We start from the raw sequence: 5,654 nt of genomic DNA, 5'->3' as shown, positions 1-5,654 counted from the left end.
CTCCACATAAAACAAGATACATTTAGTCTAACACAAGAGATAGCAGTAAAGAACCTTGAACACATTACACAGGGAAAATGTTCCTGCACGGAACAACAATGGCTCATGTTCTAAGATCAAAAATTTGGCAATAAGGACTCCCATAAAATTGAAAAGCTTTGTAAGACAAAGGACACAGTCAATAGGACAAAATGGCAATCCACATACTGGGAAAACATCTGTACCAACCCTATATCTGATAGAGGGCTAATATCCAAAATATACAAAGAACTCAAGCAGTTACACTACAGAGAACCAAATAACCCTATATAGGGTACAGAGCTAAACAGAAAACTCTCAATGGAGGAATCTTGAATGGCTGAGATGTACTTAAAGAAATGTTCAACATCTTTAGTCATCAGGGAAATTCAAATCAAAATGACCCTGAGATTCCACTTCACAGCAGTCAGATTGGCTAAGATCAAAACTCAGCTGACAGCTGATGCTGGCAAAGATGTGATGAAAAAAAGAAAATACCTCCATTTCTGCTGAGACAGCAAGTTGCCAAAATCACTTTGGAGATCAATCTGGCAATTTTTCAGAAATTTGGAAGTAGTTCTACCTTAAATGCAGCTATGCCACTTTAGTGCATATAAGCAAAAGATTCTCCAATACATTAAAAGGAATATGCAGTATTATGTTAATAGCAGCCTTATTTATAATAACCAGAAGATGAAAACAACCCAGATGTCCCTCAACATAGGGATAGGTACAGAAAATATGGTACATTGTACAGTGGAGTACTATAGAGCTATTAAAAAAAAGGACTTCATGAAATTTGAAGACCAATGGTTGGAACTTGAAATATAATCTTGAGTGTGGTATCCCAGTCACAAAATGATACACATGGTATGTACTTGATAAGTCGATATTAGTTTTAAAAAACTGCATGGAATGCCCATGAAACAATTCACAGAGCATATGTAACCCAGGAAGAAGAAAGACCACACAAAATGTAGATGTTTCTGTCCTACTCAGAAGGGGAAAGAAAAATATGTTTAGAAGTAGGAGGAGAGAAGGATCTGGGAGGAAGAGAAGAGTAGGAGGTAAGAGGGGGCTGGTTCAGATATGGGAGGAGATAGGGAAGAAGCACACAGGGTTACTCATTTGAAAGGAGGTCTGTAGCCATGGGGGAGGGGGAAGTGTTTGTTGCCACTATAAAGTCCCAGATGCCTGGGACCCAAGAGATTCCCAGGACCCAACATGGAGGACATTAGCCTAAATACCAAACAAAGGTTTAGGTAGGAACTATACAAACCATATTCAGTGGATAAGCATGGCCACAGTTGAAGGGTGGGGCCAGTTAACTACCTCAAAAATACTAATTCAGAATTCCTCCTCTCTAAAGAAAATGCAGAGATAAAGAGAGGAGCAGAGCTTGAAGGAAAGGCCACGCAGGGACTGCCACACCTACTGTTCCATCCCATCTATAAACACCAAACTCAGTCACTATAGCCAATGTGAAAAAATTTGGCACTGACAGGAACCTGAACAACACAAAGCCCACATACTCATGGAAACAGAAAAACTGTCTACTCAATGATAACTTGGTCAGAAAAGAAATAAATGAAAGACTTTCTGTAATTCAATGAAAACAAAGAAGCACCATACTCCATCAATTGGGACACATAGAAAAGCAGAGTTATGAGGAAAATCGTCAGCAATGAGTGCCTTGGGGAACTGGGGATAGCAACCAGAAAGTACCAGATGACAAGAAAGCAAGAGCCTCCCAGTACCCACACTGGAATGACATTAGCTGAAATACAACACAAACTGGAGGGAGAACCTGTTGAGACAATATCCAGAGGTTAGGCATGGTCTCCCAGTTGAGAGAAAGGGCGTTTAGGTTCAATGTTTATTGTGCTAAGTAGTATGGACTATATTGTCCCATAAGAGCTGACAATGCCCTCCAATTATATTTGCATGGGAGAGCTTATGAATTTCAGGTCTAGGGAAATTGCAATAGAGAAGGGGGAGGAAAATGGTTAATGATGGTAGTTGGGAACAGGGATCTACCTGAGGAGCCCAGCTTGAAGATAGCTTTCCTGCTTTTTCAGGGATTCTGTGTATCTCTAGATTTTACAATTGCTCAGACTTCTGTGTGGGACTAAGCATGGTTTCACTTTCCCTGCACTATTATCTATACAAATTTATTAGTGTTTATCAACCTACCTGGTCTGTTGGAAAGACATCACCCCAACCCTCCACCACCAATAAGTAGGAGCAGAGAATGAAGAGGATGGAGAATCTCAAAAGGGATCTCAAGAAGATCAAAAAAGAGAGAGATTAATTCCAGGGAACCCTGGCCAATTACACTAACAAGGATTTAAATGACAGGTAGTCATTATGCTCAGTTCTTTGCTGACTATCTTGGGCCATCTCTGTTAAGCCCAGATTTCCTCATACCACAGGTAGCTATGACTCCAGGTTGTCTGCATATCCAAACTCATTTTGCTGATTGGATTTTTGACACAGAACTTCAAGTTCAGATAGGAGTGAGATGGGGTCACAGGAACTTTTGATTCCTCCAAAAGGAAATCAGAGCCTGTGGTATGAATGACAGTCTGCGGATAAGGATAGCAGTTTGTGAGCCCTAATCCTGCCTTGAAAGAATCCTCTACAGGTGTAGGTTTGTGGGAGATGCAAAGTACTATTTGTTTATGGCCAATCATGTTTGCAATGGACCTGGAGGTAATTTGGGTCCAATTGGTTCTGTCAACAGCTGGAGGGACCTGGTTCCACATACTGCCTCTCAGTATGACTGAATTGGCATCAGTTCATCACTGCTTTTCTCAAATTGCATCCATTATACTCTCAAATAATTCCATGTCAGTGTGTTTATTTGTCATTTTGATTATGTTTGATTATTTGCGTGCTGTGTGTGTGTGTGTGTGTGTCTGTGTGTCTGTGTTTCTGTGTGTCTATGTGTGTGTATGTTCCATTTAAGATCTGGAGAGTCTGTGTAGTATGATGGGGCCTGAGATTTTGCATGACACAAGTTCCAGTCAATAATACTGATGAATCCATAGAACCTCACTTTGAGCAGCTCAGCCCATGACCTCTGTGCTCACCTTAGGTGCACACTGAAAACTCCTGGTGTATGTTCTAAAGTCTTTTCCCTGTAGATACTCGTTATGTCCTTTGGGAATTTATATAGCGATAGAAGCAAGGATTGACAATTCCTTGCCTACAAACAGATGTGTCATCACAAGTTTAAAGTGGATCCAGGCCTGTGGCACAGATTCCTGGAAAGTTCTTGTAGACATAGTCTATTGTTTCAAGTCCCTTCGGGGATATAAATCAGGTTAGCTCCCTGCCTTTACTTCCCTGGCTCTACTGACCCCATGAGAAGAGTAGTAATTTTAATAAGCTCCAAGTGGAACCAGTAACAAGGAGATAGGTCATGGCATATATGGGTTGTGATAGTCCACAATTTAGCTTGAATTGACATGATCCTTGTATCCTTAGTTCATGGGATTATTTGCTCCTTGGGCCATTCCCTCCCACAGGATCAACTTTGAGACTTTCATAATCAAGATGCAACATGATCAGGTGATGACTGACCTGAATAGAATGCCCCAGGACATCAGTGAGGCCTTATACAAATGTAAGGAGCTGACTAAAGAAAATCAATTCTACTAGTGAGTGACTAACAAGGTCATGACCCAAGCTTAGGCACAGAATGTGACTGCCTGTCCTAGTTTTTGAAACAAAGTGAGAGCTAAGGTTTTATACTGTATGCATTGAAACAGAAAGTCTGTCTCCTAAATGCAAATCCCTAAGACTTTTACCTCTTAAAGTAATTTAGACTAAGTGTCGAAGGAGTCATTGTCCTTTCCAACACAGTATCTTTGAGGCAGAAGAGATTAACACCATGATGGAAATATCAATCAACCTTGAGCCACTTGAGCTCTGAAAGTAGATACATAGAAGAGGTTTCCATGAGACACACAGAAAAACTCTGTGTTGATTGGGTCTCTTCTCTCCTAGAGAATGTATTCCCTCTACCTACAGGTGATATTTAATATTTAAATACCAGGGACATACAAGCCCACAATGGACCCAGGTCCTCTTCTGACAGATATGTAAGTCCCTATTGGTGTCAGGGTTTTCAGAAGTGCCTTGCCTTCTGAAATATGGCTGTCCTCTGAATTTGACCTCCATCTATGTGATGCTCCATGGCCAATCTGGACAGTTGTCTGGGGCTGTCTTGCAACTATGGCCCATTGTGAGGTGGATGGACCTTGGAGGAGTGGGAGGAAGATGGATGTTGATTTGATTCATTATAATTTGTTTGTGAGTCAGCATCAGGCCCAGCCAGCTCCTGAGTGAATCTGACCATCTCCATCACAAAGTCAGGATTTTGTGAAAGGAGAACAGACTGCTGCTAGGGAACCAGACTGGATTGGAAAAATGCTCCAAAAAAACCAAAGAGGCTGTGTAAAGAAGGCAGCCGGAAGATCAATGACCTATCTACCAAGAAGCAGCAGGTAGGATGCTTGAACCATCAGGGGCAGGTTGCAGTAATGCCTAACCTAAAACACAGTCAAGCCTCCACAACCATCCTGTACCTTATCCAGGCTCTCTCCTATGTCCATCCAGTTCTTCAATTCTGTGATCATTTCCAAGACTTTCTGTGGAGTTATCCTCTCAAAAAAACTACATGTTTGGGATATAAGCCATCCTACTTAACTAAAAGCTGCATTTCCTTATGATAGATAGGTTGAACACACATTACACAAGTACATTCCAGTATGCTAACTGTGTTCTATGTGGTTGCCTCCATTGTACTAGCATAAAATATTGATTAATGAAGTCAGAGCTTTTTTAGCTCACTTGCTTTTTAGGGGTCATGTGAGATCACAGGCAGGACAAAATTTGCAAGTATTAGATCCCAGTGGAATTGCCAAATGAGTGGTTGCCATTGCCTTTTTTTGGGGGGAGGGGGGCGGTGCAGCTTGTATGCTTTCTTTCCTCTTTCCCTGTATTGCAAGATGGACTCATCACCCTGCCTAGATTTGGATCACACTGAAAGAACCAAGTAATGACTTATAAGTCCTGTTTTCTGTCAGTGTTGCTAGAGCTCTTTCCTAGAGGTTATATTTTGGAGCTGATTGGATCAACAGGGATGTGAGATGGGCTTCTCTCTGGCTGAGTGTTGGTGTGAGAGATGTGAGGCTTCAAGGATGAAATTTAACTAACTCTCTCAACCTATCTAAGAAAAGTGTTCACTAAGAATTTTTAGTACCCAAGTAATGGAAAACAAAGTCCTCTGTCTCACATGATACATCAGATTTTTATAGTCTCCATTCAACTATTCCTCCACCATTGTTGTCTCCTCATAGTTTTCAGCTCACTTAAAGTTTCGTTAGAGATCCGGCACCTTCCCTGCCAGAGGAGAGGTGTCTGCCCCACACGGGATGTCTTGGCTGCAGCACCAGGGGGAACTATCTTGGTTCCCGGATCCCGATGAGACTAGTCTGCCCAGGTGAGAGTGTGGACTACGGAAGCTAACTGCTTCTGGAACAGGCAGAAGCCACAGAGCTTCTGAAGCAGAGCCCGTTTCAGGCTCCAGACATCCGGGCACCTTCCCTGACAGAGGAAAGGTGTCCATC

Source organism: Mus musculus, chromosome 14, assembly GCF_000001635.26.
Source record: "Mus musculus strain C57BL/6J chromosome 14, GRCm38.p6 C57BL/6J".
NCBI lineage: Eukaryota > Metazoa > Chordata > Mammalia > Rodentia > Muridae > Mus > Mus musculus.
The sequence above is the reverse complement of the archived record's forward strand: the minus strand, read 5'-3'. Positions refer to the sequence as shown.